Source organism: Rattus norvegicus, chromosome 1 (genome assembly GCF_036323735.1).
Source record: "Rattus norvegicus strain BN/NHsdMcwi chromosome 1, GRCr8, whole genome shotgun sequence".
In the NCBI taxonomy this organism is placed as follows: Eukaryota; Metazoa; Chordata; class Mammalia; order Rodentia; family Muridae; genus Rattus; species Rattus norvegicus.
In genome coordinates, this window is record NC_086019.1 from 154,842,636 (window position 1) to 154,855,640 (window position 13,005).

Below are 13,005 nucleotides of genomic sequence, written 5' to 3' on the forward strand. Positions count from 1 at the left end.
TATCCAATAAAAATCTCATATAATATCTGATAGACAAAATATCACTCTATATACATACATATATATTTGCTGAGTAGGGTAGAACACAAAATTATAAACATTTCTCCCCCAAAAGAATATCTTTTAGAACCTCCAATTAGGTGCTGGATAGATACCTCATTGGCTAAGAGCAGAGGTTGCTCTCCTATAGACCCCAAGTTCGGTTCCTTATAGCACTTCCTCCTCCCACCCAATCAGGTAGCTCACAACCACCTGATCTCTAGCTTCACAGAATCAAATGCTTTCTTCTGGGCTCCACACACACACATACACAGAATGAACATGCATACAGGTAGATTTAAAACTGAAACAAGTCTTTAAAAAAGAACTGTAATAGTCAGGAAATGAGGAAATCTGAGAATGGGGAAATTAATCTTCTCCAAGGATGAGCCACTTAATTGATTATTCATTATCAACTCACCATCCATGAAATGTAACACTAAATGTAACATTACAAAGATTGAACAAGTTGCTTTTATATATTTAGATGTGTGTGTGTGTGTGTGTGTGTGTGTGTGTGTGTGTGTGTGTGTGTGTGTTCATAATTAAAGTAATAGAGGTTTGGAAGGATCTCATGTTTGAGCCCAGCCTAGGCTACATAGTGAGACCCAGTCTCAAAAAATCAAAATAAACAAGTGAAGCAAGAACTCTCTAAGGAAGGAGGGAGGCAGGCAGGGAGGGAGGGAGGGAGGGAGGAGGAGGAAGAGGAGGAGGAGGAGGAGGAGGAGAGAGAGAGAGAGAGAGAGAGAGAGAGAGAGAGAGAGAGAGAGAGAGAATATCACAGAAACAGAGTAAAATGGCCACCAGATAGCCAACCTCACAGGTAACAAAGGAACACAAGTTCAACTCAACTTCATTTTATTCTTACTTATGGAATCAAAATATAGGTTTCCTGGCACTCTCAGATGGTCCTAAGTTAATTATTTTACACCACTGCGATTATAACCTTTTTGGAGGCAATAAAATGATATCATTGTCAAAACTGAATATTCTGACTTAAAATCTCTCATCTTATCTATGTTTCCTGGAGCAATGCAAGCAAAATTCACTTCCTGAAGTAGCTTCATTCCTAAAGAGAGAAAGCAAAACAAAACCTGAAACAATACAAATACATATCATATTTGTAACAGAACAAAAGGTGCCATTAGAATAAATGGTCATGGATAAATCAAAATGTGCGGATTGTGCATAGAGAAAACAGTGAAATTGTGCATTGTGACAAGAAAAGACAGAGATAAAATATCAGAGCAAAAAGCACAAAAATGCCTATTGTCACAGCTATTTAATCTAACAGTATTAATTTTACTGTTAGGCTTCAAAATTTCTGTTTCCAGTGCATATATCCACTTGTGTATATCAAACGTCATACAGTAAAAACTCTTAAAGCACAAACCAATAGGGAGGTTGAGTTTTAAGGTTCTTGACTTAATCCTTCAGACACAGGTGGATTGCGAGGGTTTCTCCATTCATAGCTTTGTAGGTACCTGTGAACTTCAGGCATGAGACACAGCTCCTCCAAACAGAGCAGCTGCACATAGTGACATAGCTTTTGCATCTGTGATAGCAGATGCTTTGAAAAGCAGCAGAGAGAGCTGTGGTGGGTGGAATTAGAAGCAAATGCTTATTCATATTCTGCTGCGTGAAGCAGATCAACCAAAATCCTTTCAGATATGCTTAAGAATAACCTATCTGTCAGAAATTGAAATATCTGGGACCGTTGAACTGTTATCTGTGGGAGCACCCACCACAAGAGTTTTGATGCTAAAGGGACACATAAGCCCAGAAGATCATGTGGGTAGAATAGACCTTGAAAGGATGCTTCCAGGTCTCATTCTTTTAATGGGTTGAATGTAAGCAATCAATAAAATTGGCATCCTGTACTTTTGACAACATCTGCGGCAGGAACAAAGTGGAATGAGGAGGACCTGTGTCTCTAAGCCAAGCTCCTGAAAATACATGAACATGCCTCCCCTGCTTTACATGGATGAACTGTGTAGTTTCTTCACACCACTTTCTGCCATTTAAACCTGGGTCTTTACAGAGGAAAGTGACTAGTCTTATCATTTATGAAGCCTCTTATTCATGTATCTGAAATATTGTAAAATAGCACCCCTTAGTTCCTTTGCTGCTACAAATCATTGGCTATACAGACATAAATATACAGACAGCTATACCCAAATGTACACACAATTATGGAATTGTATTCCTGTCTTCTTTGTAAATTACAGTGTCATTCTTAATTCTATTTATTTTCATTGCAGAAAACAATAAAATCTCTGAGCTTCCTTCAAAAATATCGTCATCACTTGCAAGATTGTGTTCCTTGCTATCCAAGTCTCTGATTAGCCTAATGAATTTTCATAACATATAATGCTTGCTACATTTCATTTTTACTGAAGAACCTAACTTATTCAAGCAAAGTGAGCCTGTTAGACTGTCACTTAAAGCTGGAACTCATCTGACTTCACTTTATCACAGCGAGTCAGCCTTTACTTTTCCCCCACCAGACAGACCTCATTTTGAAAAGTTGCTGCTACTTGATGCCTAAGTTATTTTTGAACTAAAAAGAATTTTGTACAGGTTAAGCTTGAACTGGGGTAATAAGATCTACCATGTTTTGTAAACTTCCAAATAATTTATAATTAGTATTATTATATTTATTCTTTGATGACCCCATACATGCATAAAATAAACATATGATCTATCATAGTATAAATGTAAAATTACATTTTATAAGGGCAGAATTGTCTTATGGCTGTGGTGCACAGTTTGTCTGAAATTTTCATCCTCTTTTCATCTCACTTTAGGGAAAAAAAGAGTATTGGTTTATTGCTAGAGGGAAGAACATGGTAATAATGCCTCACAGAGGAAATAAATATAGCTCGTGGTGATGAGATTTTCCCTCACTGTGACAAGTCCAGCTATGAGCAGGAGAATGTGAAGGAGAAAAACATGGAACGTCCTTGGTATTCAAGTCACTGTTTATGTCATGGGTCAAGAGTGGAAGAGCTTTTAATTAAAGCACACGCTCTCTGCAACTTCTCAGAACTTCTTGGAAAAGTGGTACTTCTGTTCTCTAAATATTTACAAAATGAAATAAAATGATGAATTCCATCACAAGAAAAAGGGGTAAGCAGCTGTGTATATAACTGGAGAAAGGGAGGGTGCTCTGTTTGCTTTTAAAGCACACACTCCCCTGACTGAATTTTAGCACTTTAATAAATGCCCTTTCTTGTAATGAGACAATTAGTTGAATACTAAAAATTCCTCTAGAGAGCTTACATAATAGCAGGAACAATTTTCTGTACTTGGAAAATGTGTGTTTTTTTAGACAGCATGTAGCAACCAAATGGAAGAGAAGAGTGTCTGACCTCTTAGCCCGTGACTCCTGGAGTGAACTGAAGTGAACTGGATATTTGTGAATGACTTCCTTCACATAGAATAGAACAGAATTGGGAAGACCAACATTCACTCCAAAAGGACTATAATGTTCAAATAGTTTACTGATTCTTTCTACTTCCCATTGTGTCCACAGTCATTCAGTATTTCTTACTATGACATCCAGCCAAGTGAACACAGTGACTGCTTACTGACTCTTACTCCAAGCTGGGAGTGTCAGATTCTTCCAGATTGGTATCTGAAGGGTCCACACAGAGCCCCAGTACATACAATGCCTCTGAAGTGGTTTGACTCAGTCTTCCTAAATGTTTTCCCCCATAGACCCAAGGACAGAACAGGATGCCTAATGTCTCTGAGGACCTGGATGTGAGATGAAGCGTGAGACCAAGACTGTAGAAACAAATTACAGAATCTGCCGTTAGTGTGGTCATTAGTTCCATCCCTTAAAAATCCCACGAAGTATTTACACCCCATGCGTTAGGGTACTCAATGTATTTAACTATACACTTGCTCCATCTGTTAAGTAAATCTATGATGCAGGAAAACCTCGATGGCGTAGTGAAACCCCAAGGCTAATACTGCAAACATTTGGTGGGGTCTTGAGGATCGTGGTGGCTTACACTAGCTCTTCATTAGCATCTGTGGCCTAATTCCTCCCCTGACTTTTAAAAGTCTGTCAAGTCGTCTTCACCTGGGTGTTCTAGGGGACCTCAGACTTCACATGTCTAAATTTTCTCATCTACTGCCTCGTCTTGCACTCTGGTGAGTGGCACCTTCCAGGCATCCAACCAGAAACTTGGGGGTTAGCCCAGTCGTCTCATTCTCTATCAGCCCCCACATCCCATCAGCCACCGAGTCCTATCACAAATGCCTCCATCTGGTTTTCTCTCCCCTGACATTGCTCTAATTTAGCACTTTCTTCTCTCTTGCCTGAATTACATTTATAGGAATCGTTTAATCATCCTCTCTTCCCCCTGCTCCTCTCTACTAATACACAGTTATTTGTGACAGTCTTTTACCCTTTATGTATTCCACCTCCCTAGTATATCCAAACTTATTCCTATACCATTAGCATCATATCCATTATCTCACAGATGCACTTAGACAATGCCCCCCACATGCCAAGGGCACCCACAGTAACACTTATTTCATGCTTTTGGAACTCTCACATATATTCTGCCTTTCTTCTCTTCATTTTCCCTGCGGTCAATTAATATTCATCCTTGATATTAGTTTAAGAAAAGATTGGATGAAAACATTTTCCTCCTCTAGCAAAAGTATCTTTAGTTTTTATGCTGCTCCTTATATAAGCTTTTGGCGGTGCATACTGCTGGTTTTGAATGTACGTTGAATACTTGATTAAGGTCTAATAAGAAAAATTCAGGCTGCTGTTGTAGTTCATTGGGTAAAAGCACTTTCACCAAAGTCGATGGCCTGAGTTCAACTCCTAGGTTTCCCACGATGAAAGGAGAGAACCAATGAGCACAGTCGTCTTCTCACTTCTATTTGGTACCATGGCACAGGATGCTCTCCAATATGAGCCACAAAGAGATGATAGATACATAGATGTAATAAAATATTAAACACTATTTCTCATCAAAAGTAGGAGACAAATAGATTTCTATACAATTTTAGTATACCTTTGTAATGTGTCAAGTATCTTTTGGTATATAATCATACTATGAGAATATATTTCTAAATTTATTTTAATTCTATATAAAATATATAACAGCAGTGTCAGAGGGCTTGCCTAGCATATTTGAGGCACTGAATTCTATAGCAAACCTAAAAAAATGTCTAGTACCTATTTCATTTTCAGAAAAAGTAATACAAACAATAGCATTCTACAAAACGTTCCCTGAGCCACCTTTCCATTTTGTTGAATTAGATGTGCCTCCTCCCAGTGTATAGACACCCTCCTGTGCTGCCAAGAGTGCAGCACTGACTCTACATTATTCCTTTTATCTCCATTCAGAATTTAATACTGGAGGGTGAACCCAATTTTTGTGTCTCAACACTGTGTCTAGTACACTAGAGACACTTAACAAAAACATTTCTCAGGATGAGCAGATTTATCAGAGAAATATTTGTTAATGGTCTCTATATAAATTGCTGTGGACACAGTATTACTGCAATTTTAAAAGAAAGAGATTGAGACACTGACACTTTTGTAGGGCTGCATGTTACACTGAACTGTGTAAAACACTCCTACAAAAATTAATAACAATGGAAACCAAGAGAAAGATGGGCAACATGAATGCTAGTATAGCCACACACATAAGACATATGTATATACGTATAAGAATATGATGCGAAAATCGCTTAGATTGTATTTGTAACATTTGTAGACATGAAATAGCCAAAACGTATTTAATTCTGACATTCAACCTTTCAACCACATGTATTACCACATGGTCCGCTCTGTCATGCTCTTGCTGTTCACGCCAACAGAAGAGTGTTTGATGTTCACAGACCTCACCAGCTGCCATTTACTGAACTTTTGGAATTCTGCTTACCTAGACCTTTCATCCCAGCAGTAGGCTTTGTTTTCTGTCTTTGAATATGCTCCCCCATTAAGCTCTTCTGGGGAGTATTCCTTGATTCATAAGGAATAACCACCTCCACTTAAAATGAAAACAAAACAAAACAAAACCACATATGTGGCTACTAAAACAGAAAGGACAAACATAAATTCCTGAATTCTTTTCATAAAGAGGAGAAAGAATACATGAGAAAAACATGTGTATTGGGGGAGCCAGAAATAAATAGCATTTATAATGAAGGAGTACACATGGAGGGACCCGTGGCTCCAGCTGCATATGTAGCAGAGGATGGCCTTGTCTGGCATCAATGGGAGGAGAGGCCCTTGGTTTTGTGAAGGTTTGATGCCCCAGTGTAGGGGAGTTCTAGGGTGGTGGGGCTAGAATGGGTGGTGGGGCTGGGAGATCACCCTCATGGAGGCAGGGGAAGGGAGCAAAATGGGGGGTGGAGGTGAAATCAGAAAGGATGATAACATCTGAAAGGTAAATAAAATAACTAATAAAAATTAAAAATGTTAACTGTGTAACACTCATAATTGATATATACTATTAACCAAATAATTTAAAAATTCTGAAAGGAAGGTGGTTAGATTAAATAAAAGGTTAGAGTAGGCAACATTGAGCAAGCAGCATCAGAGACAAGGGCAAAGCAGAGAGAAAACCAGCTCTGTTAACGACTTCACAAAGAGACTGCCACAATATTGGAGTTTGTCTTTTCTGGGCTGTGAGTAGTACACTGAGTAGATTAGCAGCAGACTGACTGAAGGAGCTTGCGTTGTGGATCTTTCAGTGTAGTTCCAGGTACATAGCACTGTGACGTCGTTAGATCATTATGTCCTGTGGTCATTATGAACATCAATCAAATTTCCAACAGAGAAATTTAGAGATACAGAGTCACTCTGCAATTATATAAAAACTAGAGAATTGCTTTTAAGCCTTGAAAATGTGACTTTTAGATTGTATGTTGATGAAACCTTTTCCAAAAAAGAAGGAAATTAGACAAGTAATTATTGCTGTAATGAAGGATATTTTCGTTTTGCAGACTTTTCTTTTTTGTGTTTGCTATTGTATGCATGTGTGCATGCATGTCCATATATGTATGCTCACACATGTATGCATAGGTACACAAGTATTTGTGTGTATATGGTGCACATGAAGACTGGACAATGACCTCTAGAGGATTTCTCAATCAATTTCTGACTTAGATATTGAAACACAGTCTGCCAATCAGAACCCGATGCTCCTGATCTAGTCTAACTAGATAGATTCCCTGTTTCTGCCTCCAGGGATTTGGGATTATAAACTGTCCTCTATGCCTACCCAGCATTTACATGGGTTATTGGAATTTAAACTCTGATCAAGTCCTGCCCATATTTATATGGCAAACACTTTAACTGCCAATACATTTCCCTAGTCCAGGTGAACACTACTTTTTAAGAAAGAAAAAGAAGGAAAGAGAGAGAGAGAGAGAGAGAGAGAGAGAGAGAGAGAGAGAGAAAGAAAGAAAGAAAGAAAGAAAGAAAGAAAGAAAGAAAGAAAGAAAGAAAGAAAGGTTTCTTTTACTACTTATAGTCAATATTAGTTTGGGGAAGGCATATATAACTGTGACATCATTCCCAACACACACATAAACACTCACACAACACACACACACACACAAACACACACACACACACACACACACACACACACACAAAGAGGCATGTAGCACTTAAAGTGAAGATGCTTTTCTGCTTTTCTCTTTGATGAGCTACAAGAGTTTAGGGGATAATGCCTGGATTTTTCTAAAACCCAGTCTCTCTCTAACTCTAGCAGAACACTACATCACACATAAACCTCACGCCAGGAGTCCTGTAAAAAGCAAGACATGGAAAAGAGCTGACTGGGAGTTTAAATAAATTAGTTGAAGTCCACTCTCTCACTATTGATTCTCTGTGTGACCGAGAACATGTTAAGCACCTCCCTGGTTCTCATTCTCCTTCGTGTGAAGTAAAAGAGTTGGTTGAATAGTTAATTGAGTGCCTTTCAGGCTATCCCATTTGCTAACTCTCTCAATGGATTTGCTCTGACAAATGCTCATAGCCCTGCATTGTTCGTGAGTATCTTTGTGAGTGACTCAGAGTTTGCCAGCCTGGAGCAGGAAAATGATCCATTATCATAAGCTAACATTTTCACAAGGAAAAATACGAAAAGAATAACGCTCAGATTCATGAGTATCTTTTCCTCCCTACAGCATCTGGCTTTCTTCTGTTGACACAAATTTCATTTCATGTTAACAATCTTGTTTGTTCCAAGGATATGTTTATAGTTCCATTAGCATGTTTTAAATAAATTAGGATGATTTTGAAGAAGAATATCTTGAAGACTGAGTGGCTTTTCTCTTCAGCAGTATTTGAGGTATAACATGTATAGATAGATGTATGAGTTTGTGGTACATCCATCACTGCGATTCCATATCTTTCAATAAAAAAGGATCAATGGAATAATTAATACAAATTGGTCATTTGTTTACTACCATGAATGACACTCAACATTTTCCTGATATCATTTTTAATTAATTTTATATATGTAATACAAATTTAAAACTACAATTACTTAATGTTAAATATATTAGTAAAAATTCTTACAATTCTAATACTAGCTAAAATTAAAAAAGAAATTATATAACTCATAAATTATCTTGCACACCTATCTATCACTTATTGTGTTAGCTTCTGTTTCTGTAGGTATGATAAAACGTCCTAATGGAAACAATGTAAGAAAGAAAGATTTTACTTTGGCTTAAAGTTCCAAAGGGACACATTCCATCATAACGATGACGACACAGCAACAGGCAGAAATGGCATGGTGGCAGGAATAGGAGACTTGCTGATGCACTGTATTCACAGACTTGATCCATAAAATACAGCTCTAAGACATGGTCTGGGCAGAGAGCGATCATTATTTTACACCTTTTGCTTGTGGAGGGATGATAGACCACTCTCAGAGAACCCAATAAATGACCTTAAATGCTATTCTGAGCTTTGGGAGCTTAGGATGGGAAATTTGGTTCAGTTCTACTGATCATGGCAAAGCTGGGTAGATCTCACATGAGGTTCAGGGGTCCAATAAGTCATAGCCAAGATGGCTGCTCTCTGCTCCCTGTGGTGCCTTCCTTTGTAGCCGACTAGCCTACAGTTCTTTGCATGGTTCCGATGAAGATGGAGAAGACCCATGTTGAGATACAGCTTCAAACTGCTAGCAGCTTCAGCTTCACTCCCTTGGGTAAACAACTTGAAAAACATAACAATAAACTATTTAAATAGTTGGGCTTTATCTCTTGATAGAATCATGATGACTTTTGTAATGCATCATGAATAGAGCCAAGCATCTCCTCGTTTTCCAGGTTCCTGCCTTTGTGGTATTGTCTTTGTGCCTGGTAATAATGTAGACCTGGGCTATTTGGAGTGTTCATAAATGTGTGTGTGGCCGCATCTCACTATTAACAGAAGTGCTAGCTGCTCTCTAATTTTAGCACGTATCTTTTAAATGTCAGAAGACAGATTTTCTTCCAACCCCCTTGCCTAGTCTTCAAGATCTGAGTCACAAGAATAACTTTACTCTATGAAGACTTTGCCAGGAATGAACAGAATAAAAAGCAGAGGGAAATTTGACAACTTAATTTTGACACTTTTCTAGTCCGGTATATATCTAGCCAAGTAGGCAGTGAAATCTATTTTCTAAATTGAGATGATCAAGAGGCATGGAAAGGAGATAAGTTGCCCTTAGAGGTAAGAATAGTGGAAATCTAGGCACTGCCTGTTTTAGGGCCCAAGAAAGATATGAATGGTAGACAATGAGCAGGAGTGAGTAGAGGATCTTATACAAAAAGGAAGTAAAATTCGTATCAACATATTTGACCCTATTGTGTATCCTGTGGTACCTACTATGTGTCAGATACTGAATTTTTGATCACTGATGAAGACAACTCTAGCTTATCTTCCAAGAATGTATACACTTTAGATAGACTGAAGGAAAAAAGGTCTACAATTAAGTGAGAGCAGAATTAAGTCAAATGTGATCCAAGCACCATAGGTGAACACAGTGGTGCCCTACCAGACCTCTGGAAGGGAGACAGGAGATAATATTCAAGCTGAGTGTTGAACAAGAAGAAATCACACAAAAAATTAGGAAGAGAGCAACAACACATTCAATGCTATGAGATGAAACAAAGATGAGTTGAGAGAGGGATTATTATAGTATTTGGAATGTGGGAAGCAATTCTCCTTAAAGAGTAATCCATGTGCCATAGCACGAAATTTATCTGTGTTCAGCCACGCACATATTATGAAGTCCTTAATTAACTTTTAGTTATTATCCATAGCCTTGTTCTACGATTTATCCAAGTATTCATTCATCTGCACAACACCCCACCTTACCCAAAATGTGTTAAGAACAGGAAAGTTCACACAGCTGTCTACACTGCTGACAGCTGACAGCAAACTAAAATAGCAGAGCTTAACTACAGTAGCCGTTCATTCCCTCCCTCAGCAAATCCCAGCTGCTTGGTCTCAGGCTGTGGTCCTTCAGAGGGTTAAATGCCGAGTTCTCTCATCTTCTCCTTCCAGCACAGATGGCCAGAGTCTTCTGTCAACATTGCAGGACCCAAAAGAACTGAGGATGCACCCTATCTCAAGAAGAATGGGCTAGAAACTGACACAACATATTTCTCTTCACATTGTTTGGTTAAGCTTATCATATAGCAACATAGAAACCTGGGCAAATGCAGCTTAGTTTTGGTTACATTACTGAGCAATAAGATTTATTCCATAGCAGCAATTAAAGACAAGAAAGAATAAAAGGGAGCCATAAGGTAAATGACTAACTTTTTAATACTGCAATACACTTCTACATTCTTTGCAATTCTCATTAAATAGCGGGGAACTTTAAACATGGAGAATCTGTTCTACACCATATGAGACTTCTGATAGTGCTGTATTAATGTTTCTTTCAAGTGTATTTGTATCCTTCCTAGCATTGTCTGAGTTCCACCAATAGGTGAAATTTTGTTTTAATTTTTAAGTTTGCCCAGGTTGACCAGAAACTTAGCTTGATGTGTAGACAAGATTGACTTGGACCTCCTAATTACCTTGATTCTATCTCCCAGGTTGTAGGTTTCCATGTTTACATCTCGACACTCGATATTATAAAAGCAATACCTTGTTGTATCTTCACACACACTATTAACATACAAAAAAGGGAAAACCGGTAGTTTGGCCCAATCTAGGTTATTTGGTACACTTTATACAATATGAATGTTAGGAAGCCACGTGTGTTGTTGAAGTCAGAACTTCAATAAATTCCAGTGGGCTACAGTAGGGTTCAAATCAAAATTTGAGGTTCAGGAAGATTCTATTATCAAGTATGTTAGAACCAACAGACAAACTAGGCACATGAGAAAATAAATTGTGAGGAATGAGTCTACTCACACATTCTAACAATGATGTCAAGCTCATAAAAATACATATAAATTCAACAACGGGCTTATTTACATCGAGCCATTGATCCCACTAACATTTATGGTGTTCTCTTTAAGGGCTTGCATGAGGTTGATTGCTGGGGAATTATGAAAATTGCTAAATAATAACTTCTACGTCTAGAAAAGCTCATAGTATATTGAAGAAACATAAAATTTGATTGTTTGAAAAGTGCTAGATGGCAGTAAGAAAGTACAAAAATGTGTTATTCAATCTAGTAATGAGAAAGGCAATTAGAAGAGTTAATACTTGAACTCTTCCTTAAAATACAAATAAGGACCCACTGAGGACTCGTCAAATACATCAGTCCAATCAGCGCTTTATATATGTCTCAGTCCTAGTTAATTAATGTAGCTTCCCTTTAGCCACAGGTCATCCTCATCTGATCCCGTACACAACCACTGATGAGCACTGCCGTAATGTACTTTGTAGTGTGTTTGCTCACTGCCTGGGCTAGTTTGAGACTTCATCCTTATAGTAGTAATCTCTTTGCTCATTATGTTTTGTCCTCATAATTGCCCATCAGCCCACCATTCCTACACACCCTAATGCCCTCTTTCTGGTCTACCTGCTTTTCCTTTTGAGAACACTATGTGTCTAAGACAAAAGCTACCATATTTACCCTGCAGTGCCTTTACCTTCTCTCATTTTCCTAGGTAAAATAATTTTTTTCAGCTATAGTAAGCCTGCCACTGGAAATGTGGCGGCGCAGTGCTCCCCGCACCAGCAAGTATTTTCTGTTTCTCAGCAGTAAGTGGGTATGTGGTTGAGGCTCTGAGCAACATCTGAGTTCCCAGCAGCTGTGTTTTGCATTGTCCTCATTTTGTATAATTAAGAAAAACAGGAAGCCAATCACTTAAGTAAAGCTGACCCTCTTCATTCTGCAGACCGGAGTGAGGACTGCATCAGGGTTTTTAATAGCACACAGTTGACAAATTTTATCCTGCGATCCATTTGAAAGTAGAACAAGGTTAGAGGAACTGTGAAGGCATGGTGGCCTTCCTCTTGAGTACAAGCAGCTGTGCTATTCTGAAACCACACAGTCCAGTTTCGACACACTTCTCTTATATAAGCAGTTATTGATATGGTCTGTCCTCGGAGGATAGAGGATTTCCTCTCACACTCTCTGCTCCAACTTGAATCTTGGGACAAGTATGCATCTTAATTTACATATTAATTAGTTAGGCAGTCAACTTTTTGTCAACAGATTCTTCCCTTTTTTCTGTTAGAAAAACATTGCATTGCAAGGTAACAGGTGTGTGTGTGTGTGTGTGTGTGTGTGTGCGCGTGTGTGTTTGCCTATGCATGTGTGTGTGTGTGTGTGTGTAAGAGAGAGAGGAAAAGGAGAATTTGAAATACTATTCAAAGGAAATACAAACACTTAACTCAGATTATACACATACATATAGGAACAAGTTTCTGAGGAAGCTCAAAGCTTTTGTTTGATTTTATTAACAGTCAAACTAGTAGTTTCTACGGAAGAATGTTCTTCCATTTCTGCTAGTGTTTCA

The 13,005-nt window shown here is 38.3% G+C and overlaps 1 protein-coding gene across 19 annotated transcripts in view; it reads left to right on the forward strand.

The window, feature by feature from the left end:
- Dlg2 (discs large MAGUK scaffold protein 2) overlaps positions 1-13,005 on the forward strand; it is a 2,051,694-nt gene that overhangs the window by 978,091 nt on the left and 1,060,598 nt on the right. The gene's annotated exons all lie outside the window — the stretch shown is intronic.